The sequence below is a fragment of the Anomaloglossus baeobatrachus genome, unplaced genomic scaffold, assembly GCF_048569485.1.
Source record: "Anomaloglossus baeobatrachus isolate aAnoBae1 unplaced genomic scaffold, aAnoBae1.hap1 Scaffold_328, whole genome shotgun sequence".
NCBI classification, from domain to species: domain Eukaryota; kingdom Metazoa; phylum Chordata; class Amphibia; order Anura; family Aromobatidae; genus Anomaloglossus; species Anomaloglossus baeobatrachus.
The window spans coordinates 29954-54767 of record NW_027442665.1 but is presented as its reverse complement, the minus strand read 5'-3'; the positions used below and the strand labels follow the sequence as shown (position 1 = coordinate 54767).

Genomic DNA, 24814 nt, shown 5'->3' with positions numbered 1-24814 from the left:
ACTACACCGAGAATACACCGAGTACTGAGACTACACCGAGAATACACCGAGTATTGAGACTACACCGAGAATACACAGAGTACTGAGACTACACCAAGAATACACCGAGTATTGAGACTACACCGAGCATACACCGAGTACTGAGACTACACCGAGCATACACCGAGTACTGAGACTGCACCGAGCATACACCGAGTACTGAGACTACACCGAGCATACACAGAGTACTGAGACTACACCGAGCATACACCGAGTACTGAGACTACACCGAGCATACACCGAGTACTGAGACTACACCGAGCATACACCGAGTACTGAGACTACACCGAGCATACACCGAGTACTGAGACTACACCGAGCATACACCGAGTACTGAGACTACACCGAGTATTGAGACTACACCGAGCATACACCGAGTACTGAGACTACACCAAGAATACACCGAGTATTGAGACTACACCGAGAATACACCGAGTACTGAGACTACACCAAGAATACACCGAGTATTGAGACTACACCGAGAATACACCGAGTACTGAGACTACACCAAGAATACACCGAGTATTGAGACTACACCGAGAATACACCGAGTACTGAGACTACACCGAGAATACACCGAGTATTGAGACTACACCGAGCATACACCGAGTACTGAGACTACACCGAGAATACACCGAGTATTGAGACTACACCGAGCATACACCGAGTACTGAGACTACACCGAGTATTGAGACTACACCGAGCATACACCGAGTACTGAGACTACACCGAGCATACACCGAGTACTGAGACTACACCGAGTATTGAGACTACACCGAGCATACACCGAGTACTGAGACTACACCGAGAATACACCAAGTATTGAGACTACACCGAGCATACACCGAGTACTGAGACTACACCGAGCATACACCGAGTACTGAGACTACACCAAGTATTGAGACTACACCGAGCATACACCGAGTACTGAGACTACACCGAGCATACACCGAGTACTGAGACTACACCAAGTATTGAGACTACACCGAGCATACACAGAGTACTGAGACTACACCGAGCATACACCGAGTACTGAGACTACACCGAGCATACACCGAGTACTGAGACTACACCAAGTATTGAGACTACACCGAGCATACACAGAGTACTGAGACTACACCAAGCATACACAGAGTACTGAGACTACACCGAGCATACACCGAGTACTGAGACTACACCGAGAATACACCGAGTACTGAGACTACACCAAGAATACACCGAGTACTGAGACTACACCAAGAATACACCGAGTATTGAGAATACACCGAGAATACACCGAGTACTGAGACTACACCGAGAATACACAGAGTACTGAGACTACACCAAGAATACACCGAGTATTGAGACTACACCGAGCATACACCGAGTACTGAGACTACACCGAGCATACACCGAGTACTGAGACTACACCGAGAATACACCAAGTATTGAGACTACACCGAGTATACACCGAGTACTGAGACTACACCGAGAATACACCAAGTATTGAGACTACACCGAGAATACATCAAGCATACACCGAGCATACGCTGAGTATTGAGAATACACTGAGTATACACCGAGCATACGCTGAGTATTGAGACTACACCGAGCATATACCGAGTACTGAGACTACACTGAGTATACACCGAGTACTGAGACTACACCGAGCATACGCCGAGTATTGAGACTACACCGAGCATACGCTGAGTATTGAGAATACACCGAGAATGTGCTGAGTATTGAGAACACCGAGAATACACCGAGAATACGCCGAGAATACGCTGAGTATTGAGAATACACCGAGCATACACCGAGAATACACCGACCATACGCTGAGTATTGAGAATACACCGAGCATACGCCGAGAATACACCGAGCTTACGCTGAGTATTGAGAATACACCGAGCATACGCCGAGAATACACCGAGCATACGCTGAGTATTGAGAGTATACCGAGCATACACCAGACACACACCAAGTACTGAGAATACACATACACTGCGCATACACCAGACATACACTGCGCATACACCAGACATACACTGCGCATACACTGGACATACACTGCGCATACACCGGACATACACTGCGCATACACCGGACATACACTGCGCATACACCGGACATACACTGCGCATACACCGGACATACACTGCGCATACACCGGACATACACTGCGCATACACCGGACATACACTGCGCATACACCGGACATACACTGCGCATACACCGGACATACACTGCGCATACACCGGACATACACAGAGTATTGAGAATATACTGAGTTCACACCGAGTATACACTGAGCGTACCTCCCAACTTTTAAAGAACAGAAAGAGGGACAAACTCTGCGGTGCAGCAAATTTTGGCCACGCCCATTTGGCAGTTAGAGATTTTCAGCAGATGCCCCGGACTGTTTGTTCATAGTTGGAGCTTCCAGACCTTTCTCCTCTGTATATAATCCTCACAATCTGACATGTTACTGTTTTGTGTCTATAAGGTCGTGTTCACACGTTACAGAAATCTTGTGTTTTTTGTTTTCTGCAGGATCCGCTCCAAATCACACAATAAAAATCTTCTCTGATTATTCTGGTTTTGCTGCATTTTTTCTGCCTTTTCCCGTTTGTCTTGTGTTTTTGGTGCAGATGTGACTCTGCGTTTTTTAGTGTTTTTATACAGTTAGGTCCATAAATCTTTGGACAGTGACACAATTTTGGCGAGTTGGGCTCTGCATGCCACCACATTGGATTTGAAATGAAACCTCTACAACAGAATTCAAGTGCAGATTGTAACGTCTAATTTGAAGGTGTGAGGCAAATCCCGGGATATGAAGATGAATTATGACTCCAGTCATAATCCCTCATCACTCCCTGGCAGTGCCCCCTCCCTTCTTGTTCTCAGTGTTCCCCTTACACCTCCATGGCCATGTCCTGTGATATGGAAATTAGGTGGCTTGGGGACAATGGACACAGGATGACTCCCTGCCGTGACCCTGTAGTGGGGGCTGCTAGCTAGTTAGCAAGGCTATGGAAATAGCCAGACAGAACGACTCCAAAAAAAAATGGTTCATATCTCGCAAGCCATATTTCCGATAAATATGGCAACCATAAAAATGGTGTCTCCGCATGCGGACGATGCCGGCACACCCTTTTTATGGGAGCAGGACATTGGGAAATGCCCCAGGCGTGATATCAGCCAATGGGGAACTGGCAGACAGGTCATGAGTCCCCTCGTTCTGTAGCTAAATTCATAACTGTCACAATGAGAGCATTGGCGTCCGCCTACGACGCTCCCAGGCAAAGTTATGCCCATATTCCATGTTGGGATATTGTCCATAACTCAAGCCAGGGGTGGAGCAGTGCTCCCTGTGAGGTCACGAAGGTAGGAGGGGACCTGGATTTGCCCAGGTTGATAACCCTACTTCGGCCATTTTCCAGTGTTCTTTTCGCTGGGGGCACGTGTAGGAAACATCTGTGGGAAGGATCCTAGAAACCTGGGTACAGCGCCCCCCTGTGGCCAGACGCAACAAGGTAACTGCTGGAACTGTGTATGCCTGTTTGTAACCCATGCTTTGACTGTAACTGTACTCTGACATATGTATATTCTGTAGATTCCCTATTGTATATATTGTAGTTTCTAGTGTGCTTTAGGCTGATTAAATTATATAATTAATCTTGGGCTGTTCTGTTATCTCGATCTTGAATCCCACGTCTGTGTGTTCGGCTAATAGTTACCGTGAAGCGGTTGGTGGCAGCGAGTTGTGCCAAGGATTATTGTGGGGAGGCCAGTGAGATTCGGGAAGATATTATATATTCCGCCCGCGGAGGTCGGGGGAATATATACCCTACTCTCACCGGGGACCCTTCAATAATCGGCATAAGTAGTATAGCGGCCTCCTTGCTTATTGTCGGGCAATTCCATAATTGGCCTGACTATAAGAGGGGCGCTAGAGAGCGCGTCACGTGCTCTGTCTGTCGGTCGGGAGGTATAAAGGAGGGGTGACCCCCACTTGTTACCCCCCGATTGTGACGTACTGGTAGCCAGCGCGGGGGATTTCTGAGTGACCCCCCCGGTGGTTTGTGACATATTGGTGGCATAGCGGTGGGATCGAGATAATAGTGTGTGTGAGTGTGAGACCCATACTCCCAGACACTAAAGACTGCCTGCAGCAGCTGTGGCTGCTGGGGTCTTCAGACTAGCTCAACACTAGAGTGTCAGAGTGCAGATACTGTAAGGTGTGTGGAGGCATCAGGTGTCAGTTCTGTGTCAGTGACCAAAAGTCTGCAAGAATGGCTGATGGCACCAGGAGCAGAGCTATGCAACTGGCCAATGCTAAGGCAGGAGCCGAAGAGAGGGAGGACGGTGCTGTGGACAGCAATGAGGAGGTTGCCCACGAGTCCTCCAGGAGCTCGACGCCAGAAAACCGTTCTGCCGAGGACATTGCGCAACCTGGCACTGCTGGACAAGATGAGGAGGAGCTCACCCAAGGTTCCTCAACGAGCCAGATGCCAGCCCTCCGCTCTGAAAGGGACAGTGAATCGCCTAGCTCTGCAGCGTGCCGCAGATCACCACGTGCCATTCCACCGAGCCTGGGAGGCTCGGATAGCCTTCTTCAAATGGCTATGGCCCTTCTCCAGGCTGGAGACCAGAAGGGCTACAAGGAACTCCTGGCAGAGCGCAGGGCAGAGCGGCAGGCAGCGCGTGACGCTGAGGCTGCGGAGCGGCACGCAGAGCGTGAGGCTGCGGAGCGAGAGCGGCAGGCAGCGCGTGAAGAGCGAGAGCGACAGGCAGACCGTGACTACCAGCTGCAGCTAGCTCAGCTCCGGCCCTCATCAGCCACATGTGACCTTCGAGACACCAAACTTCCAAAGGTCCGTGTTGAGGACTTCCCAGTGCTGGAGAAGGATGGAGACTTGGACTCTTTCTTGACTGCTTTTGAACGGACTTGCTTGCAGCACCATCTGGACAAGGACCAGTGGGCCAAATACCTGACCCCCCGTTTAAGGGGTAAGGCCCTGGATATCCTTGGGGACTTGCCTGCTGAGGCAGATCAGGGCTACGACACCATCAAGCGGGCCCTGATCCAACAGTACAACCTCACTCCAGAGTCCTACCGCAAGAAGTTCCGGAGCCTACAGAAGGGACCAAAGGACTCCTGGGCTGACCACCGGCGGGCACTTGCCCGAGCTGCCGACCACTGGACCCAAGGCCTGCAGCTTTCCACCGGACCGGAGATCCTGGACTTGTTCATCACGGAGCAACTCTTGTGGAACTGCCCTGAGGATCTCCGCCAGTTCATCCGAGACCAGAAGCCAAAGGGGTCCACGGCTACAGCTGCCCTTGCCGATGACTACACCAACAACCGGGCCCCTGAGGCCAGGAGAGCGGCCACCAGCAGCACCTGGAGAGGGGGTAAGATGAATTCTGCGACTGCCCCACCTGCCCCTAGACTGCAGGGGGTGTCCCCCTCAACTCCCCTCTCCAGGCCCGTGGCGGAACCAAGACGGTGCCACCAGTGCAACCTACCTGGACACTTCAAGGCCATGTGCCCTCAGCGTCCCAAGGCCCCGGCTCCGTCCCCGTCCCAAGGGCCGCCCAAGGTGTATTGTGTGGGTGGGGGTGGTGGTAGGTCCCTGGACAGCTTCCAACCTGTCACCGTCGGCCGGTCTGTGACCATAGGACTGCGAGACAGCGCCTCGGAGGTGACTCTGGTGCGGCCTGAGATGGTGTCCCCCCAAGACTTGATCCCTGGAAAAACCCTCGCTGTCTCCGGGATTGGAGGCACTGACCCGGCGCTGCCTGTTGCTGACATTTATGTGGACTGGGGCGCAGGGCGGGGGGTGAGGGAGGTGGGGGTAACTGATCGGATCCCTGCAAACGTGCTACTTGGGACAGATTTGGGGCAGATAACCTCCCAGTTTGGGCCCCCCCCAAGGGCTGAACCTTCAGCCAGTACTGACATGCCTCCGGACAATGTTAATGTGTTATCTATGAATGATGTAAGGGAGGAGGGAGTGAACTCTGATATTTCTGCTTGCATAGACACCATAGACACACACACAGCTGCAGCTGTGACAGGGGAGGGGGTCAGAGAAAGGTGTGACAATGCCTCTACAAGTAATCAGCCTGTGAGCTGGGATCTGCTGCCCTCTGCAGGGATAAGCAGAGAGCAGGGTGCTGCAGGGGGAGGACCAGTGTGTGGGGTGGGGGCTACCACAGCAAATGTGGGGTCTCCAGAGATTTCACAGCGGGGTTCTGTTGCTGCAGGAGGGGAACAGGCAGGTGAGATTGGGGCCGGTCCAGGAGCGGAAGTGCTCCCAGGTAAGATCTCGGTGCATGGTTCCCCCACAACCGGGGTGTCAGGAAGCCAGGTCGGTCTGCCTGAACCGGCGACTTGGTCAGGAACGGAGGAGGAGCAGGCACGACCCACGGTCGCAGCGGCTGTGGCCGCTGTCACCCGCAGTGGGAGTGCTGGAAGCCAAGGGGCCTCCCGGAGGTCCGATAGCTCTTCCCCTTCTGACCAAGTGGCAGCCGAGTCAGGTGGAGGCCAGGACACAGGTCCCGGGGTACTGACTGAAGATGTGACAGTCTCGTCGATTCTGGCCACATCTAGTCAGGGGTTTCAGGCAGCGTTAGAAGCTGACGACAGCCTGAAAGCTCTTAAGGAGCAGGCGGCACAGCCTCCCTCGGACTCGGACCCGGAGCGAGTGGTCTGGGACCAAGGACGGCTGTACCGGGCCACGGTCCAGCAGGGTTCACCGGAGGCGTGGCCCAGGGACCGACAGTTGGTGGTACCCTATCCGTTCCGGACGGAGTTGTTGCGGATCGCACATGAGATTCCGATGGCCGGACACCTAGGGATCGCTAAGACCAAGGCCAGGTTAAACCAGCATTTCTACTGGCCAAAAATGGGGGCCGATGTGGCTGCCTACTGCCGTTCGTGTGAAACCTGTCAGAGAGTGGGGAAGGCGGGGCCACGCCCCAAAGCCCCACTGGTATCTCTGCCAATCATCGATGAGCCTTTCAGGAGGGTGGCTGTGGATCTGGTCGGCCCGCTGGCCATCCCCAGCAGCTCCGGGAAACGCTTCCTACTGACGGTAGTGGACTATGCCACCCGGTACCCAGAAGCAGTGGCCTTGTCGTCCATTCGGGCTGACAAGGTGGCCACCGCATTGCTGGAGATTTTCTCCCGAGTGGGTTTTCCCCAGGAAATGCTCACTGACCGGGGGACCCAATTCATGTCCCAGCTGATGGAGGCCCTCTGTAAGCAAGTCCAGGTGCGACATCTGGTGGCCAGCCCGTACCATCCACAGACTAATGGCCTGTGCGAGCGGTTCAATGGCACCTTAAAGCAGATGCTTAAGATGTTGGTCGACTCCCATGGGCGTGACTGGGAGCGGTATCTCCCACACCTGTTATTTGCTTACCGGGAGGTTCCACAGGCCTCAACAGGATTCTCACCGTTTGAGCTCCTGTACGGGCGACGTGTGCGGGGCCCCCTGGCTCTGGTGAAAGAGGCTTGGGAAGGGGATTTGGCCACCCCTGGAGTGTCGGTTATCGAGTATGTCATGCGCTTCCGGGACAAAATGCAGGCCTTGACGCAACTGGTACACGACAATATGGCTCAAGCCCAGGCCGATCAGAAGCGTTGGTACGACCAGAACGCTTGTGAGAGGACCTACCAAGTGGGTCAAAAGGTGTGGGTACTGGTCCCCGTACCACAGGACAAGCTTCAGGCAGCCTGGGAAGGCCCATACCTCGTGTACCAGCAGCTCAACCCTGTGACGTACCTGGTCACCCTGGACCCTGCCCGTGGAAGGCGGAAGCCCTTCCATGTGAACATGATGAAGGCACATCATGAGCGGGAGGCATGTGCGCTCCCCGTGTGCAACCTGCCCGAGGAGGGAGAAGCGGAAACCCTCTTGGATATGCTAGCCCAGGTTAGGACAGGCGGATCCATTGAGGATGTGGAGGTTGGCCACCAGCTCTTGGAGGACCAACGGTCCCAGCTGTGGGCCACCCTACACCCCTTCCGGGGGTTGTTTACCAACCAGCCCGGAAGGACTGACTTGGCTGTCCATCACGTGGACACTGGGGATCATCCCCCGATCCGGCGTTCAGCATATCGGGTCTCCCTGGAGGTGCAGCAACACATGCGCCAGGAGATTGACGAGATGCTGAAGCTGGGGGTGATCCAGGCCTCCAACAGCGCTTGGGCCTCGCCTGTAGTCCTCGTCCCTAAGAAGGACCGAACCACTCGGTTCTGCGTGGACTACAGGGGGCTCAATGCGGTCACGGTCGCCGATGCGTACCCAATGCCACGCATCGATGACCTGCTCGATCAGTTGGCCGGGGCTCAGTACCTGACCATCATGGATCTGAGCCGGGGATATTGGCAGATCCCCCTGACTCGCAAGGCCAGGGAACGCTCTGCCTTTATTACCCCATTTGGACTGTACGAGTCCACGGTGATGCCATTCGGGATGAGGAATGCCCCTGCCACTTTCCAGCGGATGGTCAACACCCTGCTCAAGGGACTTGAAGGGTACGCGGCCGCGTACCTGGATGACATTGCCGTCTTCAGTCCCACCTGGGAGGACCACCTAGAGCATCTAGCACAGGTGCTCAGGCGGATCCACCGGGCAGGTTTGACCATCAAGCCGGGGAAGTGTCAGCTGGCCATGAGCGAGGTCCAGTACCTCGGTCACCGGGTAGGTGGGAGAACACTGAAGCCCGAGCCTGAGAAAGTGGAAGCCATCGCATCCTGGCCCACCCCCAGGACCAAGAAGCAGGTGATGTCCTTCTTGGGGACCGCTGGGTACTATAGGAGGTTTGTTCCATGCTATAGTAGCCTGGCAAAGCCCTTGACGGACCTCACCAAGAAGAAGCTGCCCTCTGCAGTCGATTGGACAATGGACTGCGAGACAGCCTTCCGGGCCCTAAAGGACGCCCTGTCCAGCCCGCCCGTGCTACAGGCAGCCGACTTCACGCGGCCGTTTGTAGTACAGACCGACGCCAGTGACTTCGGCCTCGGTGCGGTGCTCAGCCAGGTGGACTCTGCGAGCCAAGAGCACCCAGTCTTGTACCTGAGCAGGAAGCTGTTACCAAGGGAAGTTGCCTATTCCACGATGGAGAAGGAGTGCCTGGCCATAGTGTGGGCCCTGCAGCGTCTGCAACCCTATCTATACGGGCGCCACTTCATCGTGGAGACGGACCACAATCCCCTCAGCTGGTTGCACACCGTCTCTGGGACGAATGGGCGATTGTTGCGATGGAGCCTTGCGCTCCAGCAATACAACTTCACCATTCGCCACAAAAGGGGCCGTGACCACGGTAACGCAGACGGGCTGTCCCGACAAGGAGAGGTCGCGGACGGGCGCACGGGGGAACACCGGAGTGTGCTGCCCCCTAGCGCCCTCAAAAGGGGGGAGGTGTGAGGCAAATCCCGGGATATGAAGATGAATTATGACTCCAGTCATAATCCCTCATCACTCCCTGGCAGTGCCCCCTCCCTTCTTGTTCTCAGTGTTCCCCTTACACCTCCATGGCCATGTCCTGTGATATGGAAATTAGGTGGCTTGGGGACAATGGACACAGGATGACTCCCTGCCGTGACCCTGTAGTGGGGGCTGCTAGCTAGTTAGCAAGGCTATGGAAATAGCCAGACAGAACGACTCCAAAAAAAAATGGTTCATATCTCGCAAGCCATATTTCCGATAAATATGGCAACCATAAAAATGGTGTCTCCGCATGCGGACGATGCCGGCACACCCTTTTTATGGGAGCAGGACATTGGGAAATGCCCCAGGCGTGATATCAGCCAATGGGGAACTGGCAGACAGGTCATGAGTCCCCTCGTTCTGTAGCTAAATTCATAACTGTCACAATGAGAGCATTGGCGTCCGCCTACGACGCTCCCAGGCAAAGTTATGGCCCATATTCCATGTTGTGGATTGTCCATAACTCAAGCCAGGGGTGGAGCAGTGCTCCCTCTGAGGTCACTAAGGTAGGAGGGGACCTGGATTTGCCCAGGTTGATAACCCTACTTCGGCCATTTTCCAGTGTTCTTTTCGCTGGGGGCACGTGTAGGAAACATCTATGGGAAGGATCCTAGAAACCTGGGTACAGCGCCCCCCTGTGGCCAGACGCAACAAGGTAACTGCTGGAACTGTGTATGCCTGTTTGTAACCCATGCTTTGACTGTAACTGTACTCTGACATATGTATATTCTGTAGATTCCCTATTGTATATATTGTAGTTTCTAGTGTGCTTTAGGCTGATTAAATTATATAATTAATCTTGGGCTGTTCTGTTATCTCGATCTTGAATCCCACGTCTGTGTGTTCGGCTAATAGTTACCGTGAAGCGGTTGGTGGCAGCGAGTTGTGCCAAGGATTATTGTGGGGAGGCCAGTGAGATTCGGGAAGATATTATATATTCCGCCCGCGGAGGTCGGGGGAATATATACCCTACTCTCACCGGGGACCCTTCAATAATCGGCATAAGTAGTATAGCGGCCTCCTTGCTTATTGTCGGGCAATTCCATAATTGGCCTGACTATAAGAGGGGCGCTAGAGAGCGCGTCACGTGCTCTGTCTGTCGGTCGGGAGGTATAAAGGAGGGGTGACCCCACTTGTTACCCCCCGATTGTGACGTACTGGTAGCCAGCGCGGGGGATTTCTGAGTGACCCCCCCGGTGGTTTGTGACAGAAGGTTTGAACAAAAATATCTGATAGAAATTGTAGGAATTGTCACATTTCTTTACAAACACTCCACATTTTAGGAGGTCAAAATTAATTGGACAAATAAACCACACCCAAACAAAATATTTTTATTTTCAATATTTTGTTGCGAATCCTTTGGAGGCAATCACTGCCTTAAGTCTGGAACCCATGGACATCACCAAACGCTGGGTTTCCTCCTTCTTAATGCTTTGCCAGGCCTTTACAGCCGCAGCCTTCAGGTCTTGCTTGTTTGTGGGTCTTTCCGTCTTAAGTCTGGATTTGAGCAAGTGAAATGCATGCTCAATTGGGTTAAGATCTGGTGATTGACTTGGCCATTGCAGAATGTTCCACTTTTTTGCACTCATGAACTCCTGGGTAGCTTTGGCTGTATGCTTGGGGTCATTGCCCATCTGTACTATGAAGCGCCGTCCGATCAACTTTGCGGCATTTGGCTGAATCTGGGCTGAAAGTATATCCCGGTACACTTCAGAATTCATCCGGCTACTCTTGTCTGCTGTTATGTCATCAATAAACACAAGTGACCCAGTGCCATTGAAAGCCATGCATGCCCATGCCATCACGTTGCCTCCACCATGTTTTACAGAGGGTGTGGTGTGCCTTGGATCATGTGCCGTTCCCTTTCTTCTCCAAACTTTTTTCTTCCCATCATTCTGGTACAGGTTGATCTTGGTCTCATCTGTCCATAGAATACTTTTCCAGAACTGAGCTGGCTTCATGAGGTGTTTTTCAGCAAATGTAACTCTGGCCTGTCTATTTTTGGAATTGATGAATGGTTTGCATCTAGATGTGAACCCTTTGTATTTACTTTCATGGAGTCTTCTCTTTACTGTTGACTTAGAGACAGATACACCTACTTCACTGAGAGTGTTCTGGACTTCAGTTGATGTTGTGAACGGGTTCTTCTTCACCAAAGAAAGTATGCGGCGATCATCCACCACTGTTGTCATCCGTGGACGCCCAGGCCTTTTTGAGTTCCCAAGCTCACCAGTCAATTCCTTTTTTCTCAGAATGTACCCGACTGTTGATTTTGCTACTCCAAGCATGTCTGCTATCTCTCTGATGGATTTTTTCTTTTTTTTCAGCCTCAGGATGTTCTGCTTCACCTCAATTGAGAGTTCCTTAGACCGCATGTTGTCTGGTCACAGCAACAGCTTCCAAATGCAAAACCACACACCTGTAATCAACCCCAGACCTTTTAACTACTTCATTGATTACAGGTTAACGAGGGAGACGCCTTCAGAGTTAATTGCAGCCCTTAGGCTATGTGCCCACGCTGCGGATTTTGCGCGGATTTTGCCGCGTATTTGCCGCGGATTTACCGCGGATTTTCCGAAAATCTGCAGCAGCGGCACTTCCAAGCCATTTCAATGGTATTTTGGAAATGCTGTGTCCATGCTGCGGATTTTTCCGCGGCGGATTTGCCGCGGATTTTGATCCGGAAAAATCTGCAGCATGTCAATTATTGTTGCGGATTTTGGTGCGGATTTTGCCTTCAGAATTGGGAAAAAAAAAATCCGCGGCAAAAATAAGGTGCGGATTTGCCGCGAAAGTCGCGGATTTTCATGCAGAAAAATCCGCAGGTACATTCTACCGTGGACACATAGCCTTAGAGTCCCTTGTCCAATTACTTTTGGTCCCTTGAAAAAGAGGAGGCTATGCATTACAGAGCTATGATTCCTAAACCCTTTCTCCGATTTGGATGTGAAAACTCTCATATTGCAGCTGGGAGTGTGCACTTTCAGCCCATATTATATATAGAATTGTATTTCTGAACATGTTTTTGTAAACAGCTAAAATAACAAAACTTGTGTCACTGTCCAAATATTTCTGGCCCTGACTGTAGCACAGTAAAGCTCGGATTTTGCTCTTATAAAAGGATCTGCAGTTTTTCTTCTGCGTTTTTTAAGCTCCACATAGAAACCTCTAGAAAAAAAAAAAAGCTCCAAAACCGCAGCGTTCAGCGGCGTCTTCTCCTGGAATCACATCCACTCTGCTCGGACAATTACACACAGCAGAATAAATGTGCAAAAAAACAGCAGAAAAACGCAGCATTTACGCTCCGTGTGAATACGGCCTCAACGTTACATTTTTATTACATATTTTTATGGGTTTAATAGAGAAAAATAATAAATTGCGCCATTTTTTCCCCCAATTTACCGATTTCCATCAATAATCTGATCGCTGCGTTGTGCTGGTCGATATGATTCCAGGGAGACAAATGTTATTTGCTGATTTGTAATATTTATTTGTTTTTTTAAAATCGCAATAAAAATGACATTTTATTGTTTTAGTATTATTTTTAGTAATTTTATTAGAAGAAAAAAAACTTTTCTTCTCCATGTAGAATGTAATCTGCTGCTCTGTACAATGGATCTCTATGTCCTGTGTAATCTGCTGTGGAGGCAGAGGCCGCACTGCTCTGTACAATGGATCTCTATGTCCTGTGTAATCTGCTGTGGAGTCAGAGGCCGCACTGCTCTGTACAATGGATCTCTATGTCCAGTGTAATCTGCTGTGGAGTCAGAGGCCGCACTGCTCTGTACAATGGATCTCTATGTCCTGTGTAATCTGCTGTGGAGGCAGAGGCCGAACTGCTCTGTACAATGGATCTCTATTTCCTGTGTAATCTGCTGTGGAGTCAGAGGCCGCACTGCTCTGTACAATGGATCTCTATGTCCTGTGTAATGTGCTGTGGAGTCAGAGGCCGCACTGCTCTGTACAATGGATCTCTATGTCCTGTGTAATGTGCTGTGGAGGCATAGGCCGCACTGCTCTGTACAATGGATCTCTATGTCCTGTGTAATGTGCTGTGGAGGCAGAGGCTGCACTGCTCTGTACAATGGATATCTATGTCCTGTGTAATGTGCTGTGGAGTCAGAGGCCGCACTGCTCTGTACAATGGATCTCTATGTCCTGTGTAATGTGCTGTGGAGGCAGAGGCCGCACTGCTCTGTACAATGGATCTCTATTTCCTGTGTAATGTGCTGTGGAGTCAGAGGCCGCACTGCTCTGTACAATGGATCTCTATGTCCTGTGTAATGTGCTGTGGAGGCAGAGGCCGCACTGCTCTGTACAATGGATCTCTATGTCCTGTGTAATGTGCTGTGGAGGCAGAGGCTGCACTGCTCTGTACAATGGATATCTATGTCCTGTGTAATGTGCTGTGGAGGCAGAGGCTGCACTGCTCTGTACAATGGTTATCTATGTCCTGTGTAATGTGCTGTGGAGTCAGAGGCCGCACTGCTCTGTACAATGGATCTCTATGTCCTGTGTAATGTGCTGTGGAGGCAGAGGCTGCACTGCTCTGTACAATGGATCTCTATGTCCTGTGTAATGTGCTGTGGAGTCAGAGGCCGCACTGCTCTGTACAATGGATCTCTATGTCCTGTGTAATGTGCTGTGGAGGCAGAGGCCGCACTGCTCTGTACAATGGATCTCTATGTCCTGTGTAATGTGCTGTGGAGGCAGAGGCTGCACTGCTCTGTACAATGGATATCTATGTCCTGTGTAATGTGCTGTGGAGGCAGAGGCTGCACTGCTCTGTACAATGGTTATCTATGTCCTGTGTAATGTGCTGTGGAGTCAGAGGCCGCACTGCTCTGTACAATGGATCTCTATGTCCTGTGTAATGTGCTGTGGAGGCAGAGGCTGCACTGCTCTGTACAATGGATCTCTATGTCCTGTGTAATGTGCTGTGGAGTCAGAGGCCGCACTGCTCTGTACAATGGATCTCTATGTCCTGTGTAATCTGCTGTGGAGGCAGAGGCTGCACTGCTCTGTACAATGGATCTCTATGTCCTGTGTAATGTGCTGTGGAGTCAGAGGCCGCACTGCTCTGTACAATGGATCTCTATGTCCTGTGTAATGTGCTGTGGAGGCAGAGGCTGCACTGCTCTGTACAATGGATCTCTATGTCCTGTGTAATGTGCTGTGGAGTCAGAGGCTGCACTGCTCTGTACAATGGAGCTCTATGTCCTGTGTAATCTGCTGTGGAGGCAGAGGCCGCACTGCTCTGTACAATGGATCTCTATGTCCTGTGTAATGTGCTGTGGAGTCAGAGGCTGCACTGCTCTGTACAATGGATCTCTATGTCCAGTGTAATCTGCTGTGGAGGCAGAGGCTGCACTGCTCTGTACAATGGATCTCTATGTCCAGTGTAATCTGCTGTGGAGGCAGAGGCCGCACTGCTCTGTACAATGGATCTCTATGTCCGGTGTAATCTGCTGTGGAGGCAGAGGCCGCACTACTCTGTACATTGGATCTCTATGTCCTGTGTAATGTGCTGTGAAGGCAGAGGCTGCACTGCTCTGTACAATGGATCTCTGTGTCCTGTGTAATCTGCTGTGGAGGCAGAGGCTGCACTGCTCTGTACAATGGATCTCTATGTCCTGTGTAATGTGCTGTGGAGGCAGAGGCCGCACTGCTCTGTACAATGGATCTCTATGTCCTGTGTAATGTGCTGTGGAGGCAGAGGCCGCACTGCTCTGTACAATGGATCTCTATTTCCTGTGTAATGTGCTGTGGAGTCAGAGGCCGCACTGCTCTGTACAATGGATCTCTATGTCCTGTGTAATGTGCTGTGGAGTCAGAGGCCGCACTGCTCTGTACAATGGATCTCTATGTCCTGTGTAATGTGCTGTGGAGGCAGAGGCCGCACTGCTCTGTACAATGGATCTCTATGTCCTGTGTAATGTGCTGTGGAGGCAGAGGCTGCACTGCTCTGTACAATGGATATCTATGTCCTGTGTAATGTGCTGTGGAGTCAGAGGCCGCACTGCTCTGTACAATGGATCTCTATGTCCTGTGTAATGTGCTGTGGAGGCAGAGGCTGCACTGCTCTGTACAATGGTTATCTATGTCCTGTGTAATGTGCTGTGGAGTCAGAGGCCGCACTGCTCTGTACAATGGATCTCTATGTCCTTTGTAATCTGCTGTGGAGGCAGAGGCTGCACTGCTCTGTACAATGGATCTCTATGTCCTGTGTAATGTGCTGTGGAGTCAGAGGCTGCACTGCTCTGTACAATGGATCTCTATGTCCAGTGTAATCTGCTGTGGAGTCAGAGGCCGCACTGCTCTGTACAATGGATCTCTATGTCCTGTGTAATGTGCTGTGGAGGCAGAGGCTGCACTGCTCTGTACAATGGATATCTATGTCCTGTGTAATGTGCTGTGGAGTCAGAGGCTGCACTGCTCTGTACAATGGATCTCTATGTCCAGTGTAATCTGCTGTGGAGGCAGAGGCTGCACTGCTCTGTACAATGGATCTCTATGTCCAATGTAATGTGCTGTGGAGTCAGAGGCTGCACTGCTCTGTACAATGGATCTCTATGTCCAGTGTAATCTGCTGTGGAGTCAGAGGCCGCACTGCTCTGTACAATGGATCTCTATGTCCTGTGTAATCTGCTGTGGAGGCAGAGGCTGCACTGCTCTGTACAATGGATCACTATGTCCTGTTTAATGTGCTGTGGAGTCAGAGGCCGCACTGCTCTGTACAATGGATCTCTATGTCCTGTGTAATGTGCTGTGGAGTCAGAGGCTGCACTGCTCTGTACAATGGATCTCTATGTCCAGTGTAATCTGCTGTGGAGGCAGAGGCTGCACTGCTCTGTACAATGGATCTCTATGTCCTGTGTAATGTGCTGTGGAGGCAGAGGCTGCACTGCTCTGTACAATGGATATCTATGTCCTGTGTAATGTGCTGTGGAGTCAGAGGCTGCACTGCTCTGTACAATGGATCTCTATGTCCAGTGTAATCTGCTGTGGAGGCAGAGGCTGCACTGCTCTGTACAATGGATCTCTATGTCCAGTGTAATGTGCTGTGGAGTCAGAGGCTGCACTGCTCTGTACAATGGAGCTCTATGTCCTATGTAATCTGCTGTGGAGGCAGAGGCCGCACTGCTCTGTACAATGGATCTCTATGTCCTGTGTAATGTGCTGTGGAGTCAGAGGCTGCACTGCTCTGTACAATGGATCTCTATGTCCTGTGTAATCTGCTGTGGAGGCAGAGGCCGCACTGCTCTGTACAATGGATCTCTATGTCCGGTGTAATCTGCTGTGGAGGCAGAGGCCGCACTGCTCTGTACAATGGATCTCTATGTCCTGTGTAATGTGCTGTGAAGGCAGAGGCTGCACTGCTCTGTATAATGGATCTCTATGTCCGGTGTAATCTGCTGTGGAGGCAGAGGCCGCACTGCTCTGTACAATGGATCTCTGTGTCCTGTGTAATCTGCTGTGGAGGCAGAGGCTGCACTGCTCTGTACAATGGATCTCTATGTCCGGTGTAATCTGCTGTGGAGGCAGAGGCCGCACTGCTCTGTACAATGGATCTCTATGTCCTGTGTAATCTGCTGTTGAGTCAGAGGCTGCACTGCTCTGTACAATGGATCTCTATGTCCAGTGTAATCTGCTGTGGAGTCAGAGGCTGCACTGCTCTGTACAATGGATCTCTATGTCCTGTGTAATCTGCTGTGGAGTCAGAGAAGCCACACTGCTCTGTACAATGGATCTCTATGTCCTGTGTAATCTGCTGTGGAGTCAGAGGCCGCACTGCTCTGTACAATGGATCTCTATGTCCTGTGTAATCTGCTGTGAAGTCAGAGGCCGCACTGCTCTGTACAATGGATCTCCATGTCCTGTGTAATCTGCTGTGGAGGTAGAGGCCGCACTGCTCTGTACAATGGATCTCTATGTCCAGTGTAATCTGCTGTGGAGGCAGAGGCCCCACTGCTCTGTACAATGGATCTCTATGTCCTGTGTAATCTGCTGTGAAGTCAGAGGCCGCACTGCTCTGTACAATGGATCTCTATGTCATGTGTAATCTGCTGTGGAGTCAGAGGCCGCACTGCTCTGTACAATGGATCTCTATGTCCTGTGTAATCTGCTGTGGAGGCAGAGGCCGCACTGCTCTGTACAATGGATGTCTATGTCCTGTGTAATCTGCTGTGTAGGCAGAGGCCGCACTCCTCTGTACAATGGATCTCTATGTCCTGTGTAATCTGCTGTGGAGTCAGAGGCTGCACTGCTGTGTACAATGGATCTCTTTGTCTGGTGTAATCTGCTGTGGAGTCAGAGGCCGCACTGCTCTGTACAATGGATCTCTATGTCCAGTGTAATCTGCTGTGGAGTCAGAGGCCGCACTGCTCTGTACAATGGATCTCTATGTCCTGTGTAATCTGCTGTGGAGGCAGAGGCCGCACTGCTCTGTACAATGGATCTCTATGTCCAGTGTAATCTGCTGTGGAGGCAGAGGCTGCACTGCTCTGTACAATGGATCTCTATGTCCAGTGTAATGTGCTGTGGAGTCAGAGGCTGCACTGCTCTGTACAATGGAGCTCTATGTCCTGTGTAATCTGCTGTGGAGGCAGAGGCCGCACTGCTCTGTACAATGGATCTCTATGTCCTGTGTAATGTGCTGTGGAGTCAGAGGCTGCACTGCTCTGTACAATGGATCTCTATGTCCAGTGTAATCTGCTGTGGAGGCAGAGGCTGCACTGCTCTGTACAATGGATCTCTATGTCCAGTGTAATCTGCTGTGGAGTCAGAGGCCGCACTGCTCTGTACAATGGATCTCTATGTCCAGTGTAATCTGCTGTGGAGGCAGAGGCCGCACTGCTCTGTACAATGGATCTCTATGTCCAGTGTAATCTGCTGTGGAGGCAGAGGCCGCACTGCTCTGTACAATGGATCTCTATGTCCAGTGTAATGTGCTGTGGAGTCAGAGGCCGCACTGCTCTGTACAATGGATCTCTATGTCCAGTGTAATCTGCTGTGGAGGCAGAGGCCGCACTGCTCTGTACAATGGATCTCTATGTCCTGTGTAATGTGCTGTGAAGGCAGAGGCTGCACTGCTCTGTACAATGGATCTCTGTGTCCTGTGTAATCTGCTGTGGAGGCAGAGGCTGCACTGCTCTGTACAATGGATCTCTATGTCCGGTGTAATCTGCTGTGGAGGCAGAGGCCGCACTGCTCTGTACAATGGATCTCTATGTCCTGTGTAATCTGCTGTGAAGTCAGAGGCCGCACTGCTCTGTACAATGGATCTCTATGTCCTGTGTAATCTGCTGTGGAGGCAGAGGCTGCACTGCTCTGTACAATGGATCTCTATGTCCAGTGTAATCTGCTGTGGAGGCAGAGGCCGCACTGCTCTGTACAATGGATCTCTATGTCCTGTGTAATGTGCTGTGGAGGCAGAGGCTGCACTGCTCTGTACAATGGATCTCTATGTCCGGTGTAATCTGCTGTGGAGGCAGAGGCCGCACTGCTCTGTACAATGGATCTCTATGTCCGGTGTAATCTGCTGTGGAGGCAGAGGCTGCACTGCTCTGTACAATGGATCTCTATGTCCGGTGTAATCTGCTGTGGAGTCAGAGGCCGCACTGCTCTGTACAATGGATCTCTATGTCCAGTGTAATGTGCTGTGGAGTCAGAGGCTGCACTGCTCTGTACAATGGATCTCTATGTCCTGTGTAATCTGCTGTGGAGGCAGAGGCCGCACTGCTCTGTACAATGGATCTCTATGTCCTGTGTAATCTGCTGTGGAGTCAGAGAAGCCACACTGCTCTGTACAATGGATCTCTATGTCCTGTGTAATCTGCTGTGAAGTCAGAGGCCGCACTGCTCTGTACAATGGATCTCTATGTCCTGTGTAATCTGCTGTGGAGTCAGAGGCCGCACTGCTCTGTACAATGGATCTCTATGTCCTGTGTAATCTGCTGTGGAGGCAGAGGCCGCACTGCTCTGTACAATGGATCTCTATGTCCTGTGTAATCTGCTGTGAAGTCAGAGGCCGCACTGCTCTGTACAATGGATCTCTATGTCCTGTGTAATCTGCTGTGGAGGCAGAGGCCCCACTGCTCTGTACAATGGATCTCTATGTCCGGTGTAATCTGCTGTGGAGTCAGAGGCCGCACTGCTCTGTACAATGGATCTCTATGTCATGTGTAATCTGCTGTGGAGTCAGAGGCCGCACTGCTCTGTACAATGGATCTCTATGTCCTGTGTAATCTGCTGTGGAGTCAGAGGCCGCACTGCTCTGTACAATGGATCTGTATGTCATGTGTAATCTGCTGTGGAGTCAGAGGCCGCACTGCTCTGTACAATGGATCTCTATGTCCTGTGTAATCTGCTGTGGAGGCAGAGGCCGCACTGCTCTGTACAATGGATGTCTATGTCCTGTGTAATCTGCTGTGTAGGCAGAGGCCGCATTCCTCTGTACAATGGATCTCTATGTCCTGTGTAATCTGCTGTGGAGTCAGAGGCTGCACTGCTCTGTACAATGGAGCTCTGTGTCCTGTGTAATCTGCTGTGGAGTCAGAGGCTGCACTGCTGTGTACAATGGATGTCTATGTCCTGTGTAATCTGCTGTGTAGGCAGAGGCTGCACTGCTCTGTACAATGGAGCTCTGTGTCCTGTGTAATCTGCTGTGGAGTCAGAGGCTGCACTGCTGTGTACAATGGATCTCTTTGTCCGGTGTAATCCGCTGTGGAGTCAGAGGCCGCACTGCTCTGTACAATGGATCTCTTTGTCCGGTGTAATCCGCTGTGGAGTCAGAGGCCGCACTGCTCTGTACAATGGATCTCTATGTCCAGTGTAATCTGCTGTGGAGTCAGAGGCCGCACTGCTCTGTACAATGGATCTCTATGTCCAGTGTAATCTGCTGTGGAGTCAGACGCTGCACTGCTCTGTACAATAGATCTCTATGTCCTGTGTAATCTGCTGTGGAGGCAGAGGCCGCACTGCTCTGTACAATGGATCTCTATGTCATGTGTAATCTGCTGTGGAGTCAGAGGCCGCACTGCTCTGTACAATAGATCTCTATGTCCTGTGTAATCTGCTGTGGAAGCTGCAACTTCAGCAATATAATATCCTCTTTCTGTCTCCATTAGAGCCTGTCTGAAAAATGAATTATAGTTTTATTATTTTCTTTCCTCATTTCTTTACACAGTTGATTTATAAGAACAGAAGAATGTGACTTCTTCCTTCACCTACGTAGAGATGCAGACAGTATATATCCATCTATAGCTCTATGTAGCTGAATAATTTGCTTCTGGCTTCTCAGCCTACAATACAGGTGAAAATACCAAATCCTCCCCCGTTTTACAGTAGAGGCAGTGGCTCAGTGGTAGAGCTGCTGTCTATGGACACAGAGCTCACAAGTTCATGAGCTCCAGACCGGGAAAACAGAGCAGATGAGAATTTAATTTATTCACTGCACTGAGGAGAGGAGCTGGGACATCATCTGTGACCAGCGGGACTGCGGGAGGGAGCCTCCAGATCGGGACAGTCTCGCAGAATTCGGGACGGTTGGGAGGTGTGCACAGAGTACTGAGAATACACGTTATAATTCCCAGGAGTCTTAGAGTTGGTGGAGTTTGTTGGAGATGTAACGTTGCTTCTTCCTCTGGAGGACGGTCTTGTACTGCTCTTATATGGTGTATTACACGTCCCTCAGACCCGGGGGGGTTTGGGGTCTCTGTGTTTTTTGGCTGTTTTCATGGTCTTCCTTACGGCCTTTTGTACCTTTTGGGTCAACCATCTGCGTGCTAATTAGTGATCAGACTAGCAGGAGTTAATTTCTGCTAGCCTGCTGGTTACCTCTTGGATCATATGTTGTGGGAGACCAATCACAGTCGCTCCCCGCCTTTTCAGATGGAGGAGCCGGTCTTCCCATGCCGACTATGGCTTTGGCTACACCAGTCCGTGTGCTGTTGTGTCCTAGTCCTGTTGGTGATTGCATTGATTTGTGTGTGGAGTTCTCTCATCGTCTCGTTGTTTCCTCCCTGCTCTTGTTTTCCTCCTTATCACTGGTTGTCTTATCTGTGTGAGCGTGCTGTGTGATCGAGTTCTGGTCCCCCATTTGTCCTTCTCTGTGGGTTCTACCACTCCTGTCCCGTATTCCCCCGGGTGAGGTATTAAATCAGGGCTATTCAGGAGCAGAGCCGGGAAGACGGTCCAGACATAGTCACCATCAGATGTATCTCTGGGATCCTGAGGGCCAGTCTAGGAGCCCCGGTCCCCAGTTATCCCTTCACACCCCGTGATATCTATCTATTTATCTAACTATCTATCTATCATCTATCCCTCTATCCTTCTTTCTCTATCTATCTCTCCTTCTCTCTGATTACAGGAGCACTGCTGTGCGGCATCAGACATTGGATATGTCGGAGGGGCGTCTGGCGCTGGCTCCGCTTTTCTGCGGATGTCCTGGAGGAATCTGTGTCAGCTTTCTGCCATATTTTTCACGCTCTAATAACTCCGTCCAGTTTATTTTTGTATGTCAGAAGCTTTACCGGAGGGGGATGGGTGGTGCGGGGGAGGGGGGATGTCGGGATCACCCTGAAGTAGTCCTCGTCCACAGCCGGGCCGCCTGGTGCTGGTGGAGGACGTCATCCATTAACATCGGTACCAAAGGTAAATAGGCAATCGTTTCTCCAAAAGATCCGCATTTATCTGAAGGACAGAGCGGAGGGACCAGCACCGCCTGATACCTGCAGCGTGCAGGCTGCACAGGGTCACCCCTCCGCTCCACTGATCAGCAGCTGCTGTAATATAGGAGGGGTGACAACCTCTCACACATGTATACAGGCTGGAGCTCTATTATAAGGGGTGTGGTCTCTTATGTGATGTCATCACCAGGGGGCGGGGCTGACAACCTCTCACACATGTATACGGGCTGGAGCTGTATTATAAGGGGTGTGGTCTCATATCACATGTGATGTCATCACCAGGAGGTGGGGCTGACAACCTCTCACACATGTATACAGGCTGGAGCTGTATTATAAGGGGTGTGGTCTCTTATGTGATGTCATCACCAGGGGGCGGGGCTGACAACCTCTCACACATGTATACAGGCTGGAGCTGTATTATAAGGGGTGTGGTCTCTTATATGTGATGTCATCACCAGGGGGTGGGGCTGACAACCTCTCACACATGTATACAGGCTGGAGCTGTATTATAAGGGGTGTGGTCTCTTATATGTGATGTCATCACCAGGGGGCGGGGCTGACAACCTCACACATGTATACAGGCGGGTTGTCAGCTGTAATAATGAGGAGCTGGTGCTGTAGTCGATCCGGTGACCTCATGCCGTGTGGTCGGGTCCCCTCTGTTGAGCTACAGCCAGTTTCCTCTCTGTCCAGATGCTGATGGTTCTTTTGTCCTTGGTTTCTTTTTCTTGGTCGCTTCTCTTCAGGTGTTTTCCAGGATCCTTTGTGGTTCTGTCCTATCTCTCATTTTGGGTTGGTCTTTTCGCACTCACCCTTTTCCTAGGTGGTTATCGTTCCAGCTCCTCAGCGGGGGGTTTATCGTCCATGGTAAACCCCAGTTGTTTTCCGTACAGAGAATGTGTGAGTTATTCTCCTCCTGTCGCCTCTTCCTTTCTGGGAGATTTCACATATTTCGCTTGTTTCTGTTTATTTTCCCTCCATCTATCCTTCATGTACATTAGTTTCTCACTCTCTGGGTCTCGTGTCTCCTGGTATGCGTCTCTTTCCTTTTTTTACGATAGTACGGCAGCCTCCCCTCTTGTTCTTCAGGAGGTACAAGAAACCGCTCGATGGCCTCTCAGGGTGCCAGGTCCAAGGAGGTGTTTGTTGTGTGGTTAGGGTCTTTCCTAGGCTGGTATAACGCCCATTGGGTGCAGCTGCTGCGCGTCACCTTGTTAGACCGTCCTCTCCTCTGTTACCCGTGTGAGTGTGTGACCACATTCATATGTGTGATGTCATTATATCCGTGATGTCATCACCGGGGTGTGACAGCCTCCATCATGTGTACACAGGCTGGTTGTCGGCCCGGTGCAGTTATGTGGCCTGCAATAATCGGGCGTCTTATGTGCTGTACATCCCGTCTGTATTCGGAGCATGTCTCTTTTTCTGGCAGCCATTTTTCTGTTCCATAAGCGCGGTATATATCGGCTCGTTGTGGCGCTGTCGTGTGGGGAGTTATTTGGGCGTTTTGCAGGGTCGTCTTAATTGCCTTATTCTGGGAGGATTTTCCTGAACTTTCCCTGACTCTTTATGGCGCCGATTAGAGTCTCCCGTCCTCCGCTGGTAACAGAATTAATAGATGAATTACTGATTGTGCTGCGGGTGACGCCGGCGGCGCGGCTAATCCTCATCACTTCCCGGCAGCATTCAATATTAGCTTGAAATCTTCATGTTCTGCAAGTTCAATCAACGGATAACCAGTGTCACTGCAGCATGTAGACCTGAGGGTCAGTGGGTGCTCTCCTGTGGAGACACGAGGGTCAGTGGGTGCTCTCCTGTGGAGACACGAGGGTCAGTTGGTGCTCTCCTGTGGAGACACGAGGGTCAGTGGGTGCTCTCCTGTAGAGACACAGGGGTCAGTGGGTGCTCTCCTGTGGAGACACGAGGGTCAGTGGGTGCTCTCCTGTGGAGACACGGGTGTCAGTGGGTGCTCTCCTGTGGAGACACAGGGGTCAGTGGGTGCTCTCCTGTAGAGACACGGGGGTCAGTGGGTGCTCTCCTGTGGAGACACGAGGGTCAGTGCGTGCTCTCCTGTGGAGACACGAGGGTCAGTGGGTGCTCTCCTGTAGAGACACAGGGGTCAGTGGGTGCTCTCCTGTGGAGACACGGGGGCCAGTGAGTGCTCTCCTGTGGAGACACGAGGGTCAGTGGGTGCTCTCCTGTAGAGACACAGGGGTCAGTGGGTGCTCTCCTGTGGAGACACGAGGGTCAGTGGGTGCTCTCCTGTGGAGACACGGGTGTCAGTGGGTGCTCTCCTGTGGAGACACAGGGGTCAGTGGGTGCTCTCCTGTAGAGACACGGGGGTCAGTGGGTGCTCTCCTGTGGAGACACGAGGGTCAGTGGGTGCTCTCCTGTGGAGACACGAGGGTCAGTGGGTGCTCTCCTGTGGAGACACGGGGGTCAGTGGGTGCTCTCCTGTAGAGACACGGGGGTCAGTGGGTGCTCTCCTGTAGAGACACGGGGGTCAGTGGGTGCTCTCCTGTGGAGACACGAGGGTCAGTGGGTGCTCTCCTGTGGAGACACGGGGGTCAGTGGGTGCTCTCCTGTGGAGATACGAGGGTCAGT

At 51.5% G+C, this 24814-nt stretch overlaps 1 protein-coding gene across 4 annotated transcripts in view; it reads left to right on the top strand.

Annotated features, from left to right (window-relative positions):
* The window catches only part of LRRC24 (leucine rich repeat containing 24), a 148367-nt gene that overhangs the window by 109531 nt on the left and 14022 nt on the right, over positions 1-24814 (top strand). Inside the window, exon 1 of one of the 4 annotated variants that reach the window (XM_075332435.1) lies at positions 22155-22175. The exons of the other annotated variants lie outside the window; for them this stretch is intronic. The gene's annotated coding sequence lies outside the window, so the exon portion shown is untranslated. Of the gene's footprint in view, positions 1-22154; positions 22176-24814 lie in introns of those variants that run through there. 4 annotated transcript variants of the gene reach the window in all.